The 13,122-nt window shown below is 38.9% G+C and overlaps 2 long non-coding RNA genes across 2 annotated transcripts in view; one reads left to right on the forward strand and one right to left on the reverse strand.

Moving 5' to 3' along the window:
• Window positions 1-4,755: 4,755 nt before the first annotated feature.
• Window positions 4,756-8,393, reverse strand: LOC146516710 (uncharacterized). The gene is made up of 2 exons (XR_014874693.1): window positions 8,287-8,393; window positions 4,756-8,197 (listed from the first exon to the last, which is right to left on the reverse strand). It is a non-coding gene; the product is annotated as an uncharacterized LOC146516710 (long non-coding RNA).
• A 4,536-nt stretch (window positions 8,394-12,929) lies between these two features.
• The window catches only part of LOC146516711 (uncharacterized), a 138,523-nt gene continuing 138,330 nt past the window's right edge, over window positions 12,930-13,122 (forward strand). The window contains exon 1 of the long non-coding RNA XR_014874694.1: window positions 12,930-13,016. This is a non-coding gene — a long non-coding RNA (uncharacterized LOC146516711). The remainder of the gene's footprint in view (window positions 13,017-13,122) is intronic.

Here is a 13,122-nt window from a genome sequence, read left to right on the forward strand (position 1 = left end):
TAGTAGTGTCAATGGCACCAGGAACCCTCTGGTGAGTCTACAGAGATACATTTTCAAACTTGTCTAAGAGATAATTAACTTTCATTCAATTCAGGGTCAACTGATCCAGCCCTAACTATGATCTTTATAACAAAAAACAAAATTTTCCAGTATTATCTTAAAAATAGAGAGGTTTGTTTTGTGAATTCAAACTGGGAACTGACTTTATAGCAAAGGGGCCTGGTAGCTGAGGGCTCTACCTCACAGTCTCAGAGCAAAGTGTTGTGATATGATGATTGATGAAGTCTTATCATTCAGGATTAAAGAGGATTTAAAATTACTGTTTACTAATTGGTTAACAATGTCATGGTCTGGGTGAGTAGATGTATTTTTCCATAGAGCTGGAGCTTCCTCCCCTAAACCCTTAACGGTCTGCACCTGTTTGCAATTTGGACTACCTGCATAAAAGACCAGCGCTCTCAACGAGTCCTTGCCAGATCTGCAATCTGCCAGATCTTTCCTCTCCTGTCACCGCCCCCCTCCTGATCACTAATGCGCGTGTTAAACACAGCAAAGCAGCAGGCAGAGTTAAGAGCTCTGCCTATCCGGGGTAAATCCTGATCAATTTTGTTTTAAGAAGAAACTCAGGTGAAATAAAAGAATAGTGACTGCCACGACTCCTCTCTCCTTTAGTTGGCACCAGACAGGCAGACAGGACAGGCGAGGACGGATTTTATTCTTGTGGCTGAGGCCATTGGACTTTTTGGCTGTATTGTTTTTATGCTTTTAACTTTATGTTCTCCCTTGAAGGTGTGTTTTAACTGTTTTTGTCTTTTTCTGAAATTATTTACATTTTACAAATCTTTTATATTTTTCTATTGCCTTGGCTCCCCAACTGCTCTGTCCGCTTTTGAAGGGTTTCACCTGTTGTCCACACGCTCACTCAGGTCGGTTCCTGCAACAATAAATGAGTAAAGATTGTGTGACCCAGAGGTGCCATTTCCACACCCAATTCTTTTTATATGATTACAGTATGTGCCAGAGGGTAACACACACAGTCTGATAGTTTGATCATTTAGAATTGGGGGCTGAAGAAATGTTTGAAACATGGATTGTTTTTACACACAGCTGCTGCAGATGACAACCAAAGTACCATTTCAAACGTTTTTTACCTACAAGTCAAAATCTAGTAGAGGGAGATTGTTAGTACAGGCAGACAGCAGCAGTTAAACCAGCCATGTCTCTATTTTTTTATTTTTAAGGCTACATCCACACGTACATGGGTATTTTTGAAAACGGAGATTTTCCGTTTCCGTTTTAAAAAATAATCCCATCCACACGTAAATGCAGAAATGAAGGAAAACGCTTTTAGGAACATGCCAAAGCAACAGGTGGCGATATATTCTTAAACTTGTAGAAATGTTGGCCAATCAGAAGTCTAGAAGCCTCTGTGGGAACTAGTAAACAAATCTGGGGCATAGAAGCAGAACCGAGTCGTATGTGTGGGGGGACAGTAACTGTGTGTGTATATGTAAGCATTTAAACACTGCAGAGAGTACAATTAACAGTATTGTAGAAATTCATTTCACCGAAACAATAACGTGGCGCACAGTGTGACGTCAAAAAAGGCGTACACCTTTGACACTGCGTTTTCTCCACTTTTTTTTTTTCTTCATCCACACGTAAATGCAAAAACTGAGTCTTCGAAAATATCCACCCTGGACGGCGTTTTTAGAAATCTCCGTTTTCAGTGACCGAAAACTGACTGGACGAAAGGTGCAAACGCATAGAAAAATCTGCGTTTTCAAAAATACCCGGGTTTGTGTGGACGTAGCCTAACTTTGACTTGTAAATGGTCTGCTTTACACAGCTGATCTAATATTTCCTGACATGATAGGGGTGTCCAGTAGTGATGGGATTTCCGGCTCTTTTTAAAGAACCGGCTCTTTCGGCTCGGCTCACTAAAAAGAGCCGGCTCTTTCGGCTCCGAACCGGCTCTTCAGGTTGTTTTATTGCTTTTATTAATTTATTATTAACAATAATAAAAAATTATGCACAAAAGGAATTACTAATGTAAAAAAAAAAAAAAAATGTTTATATATAAATATATGCAGTGGCCCCTAGAGACAAAGCACGTACAAACTCCAAAACACATTTCTAGCGTTAACTTAACTCCAAAACAGAGCTACCTAGATCACTTAAATTACACAATTGAAAGCATATGTGTATTGTTTGTGTATTTATACACAAGCACTCGTATATATTCAAATAATTTTTTTTTTAAAAAATGTTCGTTTACCTGTTACTACCACACACCAACTCCAGTCGTTGGTACTTGCTGGCTTGTGTAGCCACTAGGTAACAAAAGCTCAACACTGCGCCTAGCATCCTGGAGCACTTCTGTTGTGTTTTGTACGTGTTTTTATGTGCTTCTGAGTTTTTACGTGTTTTGGAGTTTGTACGTGCTATGGAGTTTGTACGTGCTATGGAGTTTGTACGTGCTTCAGAGTTCGTACGTGTTTGTACGTGCTTTGTCTCTTGGGGCCACCGTAAATATACTTTGATTTATTCACTCCACATAAAATGTAATAAATAAATCATATAATACAAAAACCAACTATTCACATTTCAATTTTTTAACTATTTAAATTTTCAGCTTTTTCCTTTTAAACAAATTTAAAGTTAAACAACACAAAACACTGCAAACCACAACACAATTAAATATAAATTAAAATATGAAAACAAAAAGAACACGCATATTCTCTGTCATATGGGCCTGCACGAATAAACTTTCTGAATCCTTTATCATCTGCAACTGAAAATAGTTGTGGATGATTACTATACCTTTCTAAAGTGACGTTGTTGTCCCTGGCTCTCTTTCCCTCTGGCTCTGTTCCTGAGCTACTGAGTGTAACCACCGCCCCTCCCCCCTTCTTCCCAGCACGAAGCATAAGGCTCGTATGCAGAGTGAAGCGGGAAAAAAGTGCGAGAGACAGTGTGAAAGAAAGGGGGGGGGACACGGCTCGCGATAAGGAGCCGGCTCTAATTTCGTTCATTTCGTTCGCGACCGACACATCACTACTACCACTCCGACAAATCACCAGGCACTTAACCTTCCTTTTGTGTTCGATTTGGCACTGACCCATTTTAGCTTTTGAATACATAAAGTGCCTTTTAAATTAGTTTATTTCATTAAGGCTTTATGGTGAATCTCAAAAAATCAATTTCACAAAATTATATAAAATGCTCTGAAAATTATGACCTTTGTGTTGTTGGTATGGTCCAATTAAGACTATAAATTAGTGCCAAAACTGAAATAATAAACACACTGTGAGCCCACTAACACTGTGAGAAAGTAGTTCAGAGTGAACTTTGGACGTGGCTTCTACATTCAACACAGACGCTATCACAAACAACTCCAGGCACCAATGTCGTTGGTGTCAAATAAATTTATTTATTTTTTAATTATATTTGTGTATGCTGTATGCATTTTGTTCAATCCTAAAATATGTGTTTACACCAGGAATATTTCACAGCGCTGTTATGTATCATTATGAATCACTCAGACTAACGTAAAATTTTCAGTTTCTTTCTTTATTGAATAAACTCTGGCCATGAGAGCCAGTGAGATAAAGGCTACGTCCACACGTACATGGGTATTTTTGAAAATACAGATTTTCTATGCGTTTGGCCCTTTCATCCACTCGTAAACAGCGTTCTTGGTCACTGAAAACTGAGATTTTTTTAAAACTTCTGCCAGGGTGGAGATTTTTTTCAAAACTCAGTTTTTGCGTTTAGGTATGGTTGAGGAAGATGGAGATTTACTCATGCAACGTCAAAGCTGTGCGCTGTGTTCATTCCTAAGTTGTGAGTCTACACCAACTGAAATACTGTCTTCAATTATTAACATTTGAAATGATGAAAGCACTTGAAAAGTGCCACAAAATTAGCTGCCTTTCCAGAAAAACAAAAATTTTTCGGAAGTAATTAAGGTTTTGTGATGGCACAAAACCCTGTCTTTCCCTTCCAGGCTTGTAGACTTCTGGTTGGCCAACATTTAGTTTTTAGTGTTTACATGTGGATGAAAAAGTAACACAAAATTAGCTGCCTTTCCAGTAAAACACAAAAACTTTTCAGAAGTACAAAACCCTGTTTACTCTTTCCATCTGTGTAACTTTGTGCTGAACATTGGGGGGGGGGGGGGGGGTCAAGATCTCTGTCTAAATAAATAAATAAATAAATCTGGGTAAATTCCCAGATGATTAAACATGCTATTTTGCTGGTAATACCTGAAGTGAGTAATGAAAATCAACAGCCTATTGGTTGGGTCTGATTATTGGGGGGGTCATAACCCCCCTAACCCCCGTGGAAATTATGCCTCTGACTCTTTCCCTCCCCGGCATGTTTGGCATGTTCTTGACAGCATTTGACTTCATTTTGTTGTGTTTACATGCGGACGGAAATGTTTGTTCAAAACTGTACGTGTGGACGAGATTTTATTTTATTTTTTAAATGAAAATGGAAAATCTCAGGTTTCAAAAATACCCGTGTACGTGTGGTAGCCTTAAATAACCACTTTGTGGTGTAATTATTTCGTGTATTATTATTATTAATTTATTTTACTGTGTAAGAATATTCAACATTGCCATCAACCCATTTTTCAAAAAAGCCTCTGTGCAAAATGGGTTTAAAAACATTTACAACTGTGGGATACCGTTTGTTGGTTGGTTGTTGATGTTGGTTTGGAAGCACACCTGGCGGTGCTTCATCTTCTCCTTGTGTTTGTGTGGGAGCCCCATCAAAAACCTGTCCTTTATAATAGCAGTGTCCAAACATTCTTTTTTTTTTTTATTCATACTGCGCTCTTCTTGCTTTGGCACATGGGGACCACTGCAATCTGGTGTTTACGTCTGACGTCATTAGCCTTGTCTGGGCCCAAACTCTGCTGCAGGTCCATAAGTCAAACAATCACTGTAGCATCACTGAGAGTTGAAAAACTGTCTAAATTCTTTCATCTGCAATAAAATGATCAGTGTGGCTGCTCTACCAGGTGTAATAATGAAGTTTAACATCCAGGCATCCGTGAAAACTGAATTTATGACATTTAACAAAGTTAGCAGGGAGTTAGCTCGCTATCTTCCATCTAAATATAATATAGCATGTCCTGACTGAGGGATTTCTGAAACAAATTAAAACATACAGCTCTGCTATCACATCCGACACAAGTGAAGACAGAAAACTAAACAGCAGTGACGATTCTCGATAGTTAGGAACAAATGCAATCGCATGGCAGGATGCTGTAAACAGACCAAACTTCAGTCAGGAGAACAACTGAGATAATCCATCCACAATACGAGGTTATTCATTCATATACTGCTGCATGGGCTGGGCTGTAGTTATATCGTAAGGTTTTAGAATGAATAGCGATAATAAAAACTGAGAGAGGCCTACAGTGATCACTGACTGTTTTTAGGGGCTTTTTGAAATTAAATAGAACAAAGCATTAAAACATGTTAAAAACACAAAAGCCTTATTAAATGCAGGGTAGTTTGGGCCCGGAAGCAGGATTTGTCACGTCATCACTTATACTTATACTACTTAATCTGTGAGCTATTCCGTGAGCAAACAGGAAAGGGAATGGATTTTAAAATGAGGAGTGGAATCACTATTTTAAATCGTGTTTTTAAAAAAACATTTTGAAAATCAGTGTTTTAATTTGGAATTCGAAAATGGTTTTTGAAATGTGCTTTTTTTTTTGTTGTTAATTTTCAATTTGAAGTATTTAACGCTAATTTTTAGTGTCTTCATAACATAGTTCACATCTTTGTTACGGCTTCATTCTCAACTTCAAATTGATGCTGTAATGTCTTATAAATGTCCTAATTGCCCCTCCATCCTGTCCACCTGTTCTGTCCTGAGTGGTTTGGTGATAGCCACTCTTGTCAGTCTGTTCTATGTGCTGCTGTTGACATTTATCATCCCAGTCATGGTGTGGGTGCTTATCTTTTAGTGTTGGCTGTAAAACCATTATTTTATTCATATGTTAACCATATTAAGATATTTTTCTATCGTATATAGAGGTTCATATAATAAACTCTTGTTGTTTTGTTTTTATATGTTTCATTTTATTTAAAAATCTTAAAAGTCACATTTTAACATTTATTTTCACATTTATTTTTGTGAACTTTGAACATTGTGTTTATACAAAAAAAACCAAATAATTCAAAATTGTTCATCTTTCTTTTTTTAAGTTTATGTTTTTGCAATTTATATATGTTTTACAATTTTCCAATTTTAAAGGAAATAGGCAGACTAACGTGATTTATTTTATTTATTTATTTTTTAAAAAAAGGTAATTTCGGCTGTTTGCAGTCTTTCATTGGACAAGGCTTTGTATCCAGCATAATCAAACAGTACCCATGATAAAAGGATCTATCACAAATGCTGATAAGAATAATTTTCAGATATGTATATCATAAAGACCCTTTAGAATATAAAATTTTATAATACAAAAGTATTTATATATTTTTGAAAATATAATTTATATTTTAGATATTAATAAAATGTTATACATTTTTTTCAATCATCTGCAGTATCAACCTGTCAAGTCTGTGTCAAAGAAATATATATGTGGGAGAGTCTGACGGAGACATAAAATAACTAGCATGAACAAGTACCTTGAATAGTATCATATAGTAGTGCTGTTTGTGCTATAACTGTCAATATTAAAGGAGGGGGAGGGGGCACACTGATTAGTTTTCTGTCTTCATTTATTTCACAAGTGATAGCAAAGCTGTACGTTTCAGAAATCCCTCAGGCAAAACATGGTATATTATGTTTAACTGGAAACTAGTGAGCTAACTGCATGCTAACTACATTAAATTTGAAATGTACTGTTTTCACGGATGCCTGGATTTTAAACGTAATTATTATACCTGGTAGAGCAGCTACTGCATAAATTTTAATTAAATAAAAAAATTAAATTGATCCAAACGCAAAAACTGAGTTTTCGAAAATCTCCACCGTGGCAGGAGTTCTTAAAAATCTCAGTTTTCAGTGATAAAAAACGCAGTTTACTTGTGGACGAAAGGTGCAAATGCATAGAAAAAGCTGCGTTTTCAAAAATACCCGTGTACGTAGCCTTTGTTTCACTGGTGTTGAGCTGTTTTTATTGTTTTCAGTGATTATTTTACACTTCTTAGGCTACGTCTACACTACTCTGTTTTCCTTGACCAAAAAAGCCATCTCACTGAGACACTAATTGTCTTATGCAGTTTCAAACAGCTGGAACAGATTCTGTTTGGCAGGAACTTGTGAGTTCAACTTTCTCAACAGTTTTCCACTTATTTAACTTCAAATATCTTACTCCAATGATAGATTACCAGAGTTTTGAATGAGAGTTTATAGGAGTCAGTCACAGTGATCAACCCACAGGGCGTTCCGTCTCAAAAGACAAGCAAGGCACGTCAGAGAAAAACCATGCCATGAAAGAGTTCAGGTCTTAGGAGGTTGAAAATGTCTCTGCTGATGAGACCAGTGAATGTGGGGCGACGGTGGCAAGAAAAAAACTCCCTCCTGGAGGAAGAAATCTTGGGAAGAACCAGGCTCTCTGGGAGGACCCTTCCTCCTAAGGGCAATACTGACTAATATTTTTCCTCCAGTCAGCGATGGTGGACTGGGACAACTGCTTTTCCTTCTCAGCATGATGATGACCTTAACTTCCTTCCGTATCCTGTTTTAGAACTCAGAATGAAGACAAAACTGGTTAACAAGGAAACAGCACATTTAAAAATCCTCTCACTTCAGGATGAGATGCTGTGTCTTCTTACGTTTCTCTTGTAAAACAGGATGTAGGCCGAGTGCTGCTGTTCCTCACAAACTGCAGATCTAGTTGTGTGGAGCACCTGTGCGTCATTATAGGTGAGCCAGCGATCTGATGTAGAGTGCAGACTCTCCTCAAGATGGACAGAATTACAGATGTAGTGTCTTGAAATCACATTAAGACAAATAAATCCAACTTCTGGAAGTCAACTGATTCAAGCAAACAGTGATTTTGACTTGGTGCTTCTTAGAACATCAAAAGGTTTTGTGTGTGAATCCTTCATTGAAAAGTAGCAAGTTCTGTTAAATCATTTTCTGTTTGTCACAAGTCTGTTGTTTTACCTGATTCTGTGCCTCCATAATAACTAATGATGCTGACAAGACTGTAACAGCCACCCTGAGAAGGAACAAATCCAAAGAGTGTTAGTCTCACATCAGTGCCATAATTAAGCTGATTCTCTGAGATGTTCTGCAGTGTGTTTTTACCTGTTTGGATGACACCACCAAGTCCCCCTGCAGCCTAACAGGGGCATGCACCTTCTGAAGCTTGTAGGTTTGTGTAAAGCTAAACCTCTTCAGATGCGAGATGAGAACTCTGGCAGAAAAGAAAAAAAAACAAACAAGGTAGAAAATAAGAATGAGTGTCAAACAGAAGATGGGAGAAAATAATTGCTCAAGAGTTGTCTTAAAAAACTCTGATGTTTGATGCGCCACTGTTTGGAAACCAGGTCAGTCGATCAATTCGGATGTGACCTTACTCACCTTGGCAGTGTATCAAAAGGTGACTTCACGAGTTACAAGCTCAGCAAAGCAATCCAACTTTACTCCAATCCAACAGCCAAACTCACCTGTTCCCTGATTGGATTGTTAAATTTGTGATTGACATGACATTGACCAATCAGCTGAAAGGACAAAAAATTTGGTCAACATTCATACTTGTAAGATAAAACTGACACACTGCCAGGGAACTTTAGTGCAGAATTTTACATTGTTTTTTGTTTTGTATCTGTAACTAGAACTTAACGGAAAAAAAATTGTAAGTTGTGTAAATATATTTTTTACATTCACACAAAGTCTCATCTATAGATGCATGTTCAGATTAAGTAGGATCCAGCTTAAAAAAAAACACCATAAAAAACGGCATTTGCCCCAACAGAATCTGGTATTTTATGCCAGATACTAGCGTCTTGAACGCCCCTACTAAGTGGCGGAAAAAACGCAGTTTTTGCCTGTCTTTGAACGCCGCTTTTTACGTCGCTCTGCAGAAACTGTGGCAAGCCATCTACGCCAATATTCTGCAATTTTCTAACTCGTTTGGTTAAGAAAGGGCATAGAAAATGCTATTTAATAATTCAAAACGCTTTTGAAAAACTGCGTTTGCCCCGACAGAATGCTGTATTTCACTCCAGCAACTGGCGCTTTGAACGCCCCTTCTGAGTGGCGGAAAAAACGCAGTTTTATCCGTCTTTGAACAACGCTTTTTATGTCTTTCGGCAGAAAATGCTGTTAAAAGATGTGTGACAGCGTTTAAAACGCTGTTTTGTTGAAATTATGCAGGGCACTTCCCATGGTACCCTCATCCAATTACTTTCAACTCCTTTCACCAAATCAAAGAAGAAGAAGAATTGCAGACAATACTAGTTGATCACAGATTCACCTTGCTGCTAAGTGAATGTCTATTCGGTACCAATGCTTGTCACAGTTTTCACTTGTATTACAATCCCACTATGCATTTTGATGTGTTTAAAGCATGATCAAACAAGCAAAAGACAGAATGCTTTTTCTGAAACAAGTGGAGACCTTAACTGTGTCTGTTACGGCAGCTCTGCTCATTCCTGACCTTCTTTCGTATTTTCCTCTTTACTTCTCTTAACCTTTAACTTACGTCTTACGGTGCGTTCACACCAAACGCGATAGACGCGCCCAAAAAGTGCCAGACGCCCCTAGCTGGTCGCGTGCACATTTGCACCTTGACGTGGGACCAACGCGAATTGGTCGCGCTTCAAAATATGCAATTTTCATGCCTGTGAAGCGGAAATGTGGGAGGAAGTAGTGCCAGACGGTATGTTTGCAAGATGGCAGCTGTCAATCTAGCGTTTGAAGAGAGTCTCCTTCTCTGTTTACCGTGGAGAGTAGAGCAGCGGCGTAAAGGATGTCCTCACCGTACCTGGGTCCATCAGGTCCTCTAGAAGCGTGAGCAGTTTGGTGAGTTTCACCACTTGCTCCAGGAGCTGCGTCTGGATGACAGCCGCTTCCAGCGGTACCACCGTCTTTCCCTTGCCCACTTTGAGGAGCTGCTGTCCCGCGTCGGTCCCAGCATCGCCGGCCTAAACACCAACTACAGGCGCTCAATCCCACCTGCAGAGCGCCTGTCCGTCTGCCTGCGGTTAGTAAAAGTGTTTAATATGGTACGACCAACAATACTCGTATCGATATTGAACCGTTCGATACAGTGCTTTCGGTTCGGTACGCATATGTATCGAACAATACAAATTTTTAATTTATTTTATCAACTTTTCTTCTGACGATGCTGTCTGTGTTGAGAGCTCAGTGGATCTGCGTTCGACTACACTGCCTAGGCTGCACTGTCGAGTGCAGATCCACTGAGCGCAGCACAAGCTAGCAAGACAGAAGCTAAGCTCGTTGCAACATGGCAACTGCCTCAACGCTGCCCGAAATTGAACCGCCCCCACCCTCATTCAGATCTGCCGTTTGGAACAATTTTGGTTTTAATGTGAAGTATGACCCTGATGGTAAGCGCGTCATGGACAAAAGTAAAACAGTATGTTGGATGTGCCACGCAATGCTTAATTGGTAGGAACTAGTGCGTTAGCGCAGTTAGCTCGTTAACGACAGACTGCCTGATGAAGGCAGAACAAACAAATATTCTTTGAAATCAAATTTAACTTCCCTTTTTTTTTTTTTTTTTAACAGAACTCTTAGTTACCACATAGCTGGTTAATGTGCATGACTGTGCATCCTCCCAGCCTGTAACATGTAGTAGGCACGATACATTTTGCTGTGTGTTGTTGTATACAATAATGTCACACATCTTAAATGACATCAGGGAAATATTAAAAATAAAAGCTTTATTGCAGTTTGTGCATCCACATAACCACTGGTGTGCTTTCACACACCTGGAAAACTTTTATTTCTCTGATTGTGACTGTGAGAAGAACATTTGATGTTTTTGTCTTTTGACAAGACATCCACATCCCACTACCACACAAAATGTTGTAGGTGTACACTGTGGTTTTAGCTTAGCTGCAGAAACAGAGGTGGGGCAGAGCATTTCAGAGAGCAGTGCCAGGTTGAGCTGAATGGTACAGCTGCTGCATATCTTCTAATCAGCCATTCCTTTTTACTTAGCAGGCTGAAATTTTGAGACCACAGAGCAGCCACAGCCGTACCAAGCTACACACCTGTCTAAGAAGGAAGTAACCTGAGTTGTCGCTTAGCGTATTGTGGCAGACTGGATATGAGCAGCACATGGCTTTTGTTTGTATACAACTGCATGTGGGCTTAGGCTGATCTCAATTAAGATTATTTCTTCTGAAATTCTTAAATCCCTGCAGCTCAAGAACTTTGGATACAGACCCAAGATCTCTGGGAGTATCCCCAAAGCATCAGAGTTTTCCACATTAATGCACATGGAACAACAGTGGTAGCCTAAGCCTTTCCACAAAGTCATAGTTTTGCTGCCATTTGGAGCACACCAGCTTTAAAACAAGGAAGAACACACAGAACCTTCATGGTTGTTGTGATCGAGGACATGCAGAAGGGCGATGTGACAGTGGAGGATGGGTGAGATGGAGGCAGATGTCCCACTATGTTGATTCCTAAATGGAGTGGCTGAAAAAAAGCTGCCGTGTCATTACCTGCGTAAAGTAACTACAATATGGCAACACACAGATGTTACAGATGGTTCTGAAATCCCCAAAATAATGAAGACGTTTTACAGACATTAGGACTTGCTTAAAGTGAACATTTCAATTCCCAAATGTTGCAGTGTGGAAGGGAAACATCTCCAAACATTTATGTAATATAGCCAAAAAATAACTGAATGAAATAACTGTCCATACTTCCCAATCATTACATATTAACTATGCTTCTTTAATACATCCCAGCCTTCATTTATCAGAAGCCAAAATTGGCTTTGTGTAGCTCTAAGTCCAACAATCAGAGTCATAGTGGATCATCTGGTTGAGGCACCTCGACCTTAACAGTATTTCTTCGTGTTATGTTATATATTCCTTAATACTTATGATACTCTGATGATGAGCAGGAATGTGAACCATGAGACCAGTTGAAAATCTACTGCTATTGTCTGTTGTCAACTTTTCTAAAAGGTGATTTGATTTACATCTACATTATTTACAAAATATTGAGTTAAACTAGGTTATAGGGCTGCACGATTAACTGTTAGAAAATCGCGATCTCGATTCATACTTATGTGCGATCTCATTTCCAAATGATAACGATTTAAAAAAAAAAAAAAAAAAAAAGACGACGACGATTGTACCGCATTTTGATCCGGGACGTAATCTGCATGAAAACAAGCGCTCACTCTTCCTGCTCAACAAATGACAAGGGCGGAGCCTTATACCACGTGATAAAGAAGCTGTGCCGTGTGATGCTAAAATTAGCAAGGGAAAAAACAACGAAGAGCACGTCAGGGATGACGAGAAAGTGACAGGAGAAAATCCGTCCCGGTCAACCACCCAAACATCAATAACGGGAACCTTATACAGCGCTTCCCTATACCCGTCAAACTCCCGCAGGCACAAAGAAATTACAGAGGCTATTACTTATCACCTGACCAAAGATATGGATCCCATCAACACTGTGCAAAACGAGGGATTTAGTTAAATGATCAACACCCTAGACAAACGCTATATAACCCTAACCCTATACACAGTGCCGTCCCGCAAATATTTTTCTATTGTTGCACTACCTGCTCTATACACGCAGTGTCGAGCAACGGTGGAGACAGAATTTCAAGAATTTTGCGGCAACCACAAAACGTGAGACATTTGTTGTTTTTATGTTTATTTATTGTTTTCATGTTCAGTCTCAACTGTTACGAAGTTGATGTGCAGTTAATAAGTGCAATAAATATTTATATTGGAAAAGAAAATTGTGAGAGAATCGTGATCTCAATTCTAAGCCAAAAAATCGTGATTCTCATTTTATGCAAAATCGTGCAGTCCTACTTCGTTATGTTTTAAAAAATGCAATTTTTAAAAAAACAAACATTGTGTCTTTGTTAGTAAAGCACAGAAATGAGATTTTTGTTTGTTTTTGTTGCATTCTTCATTGTCA

Source organism: Neolamprologus multifasciatus, chromosome 6, assembly GCF_963576455.1.
Source record: "Neolamprologus multifasciatus chromosome 6, fNeoMul1.2, whole genome shotgun sequence".
NCBI lineage: Eukaryota > Metazoa > Chordata > Actinopteri > Cichliformes > Cichlidae > Neolamprologus > Neolamprologus multifasciatus.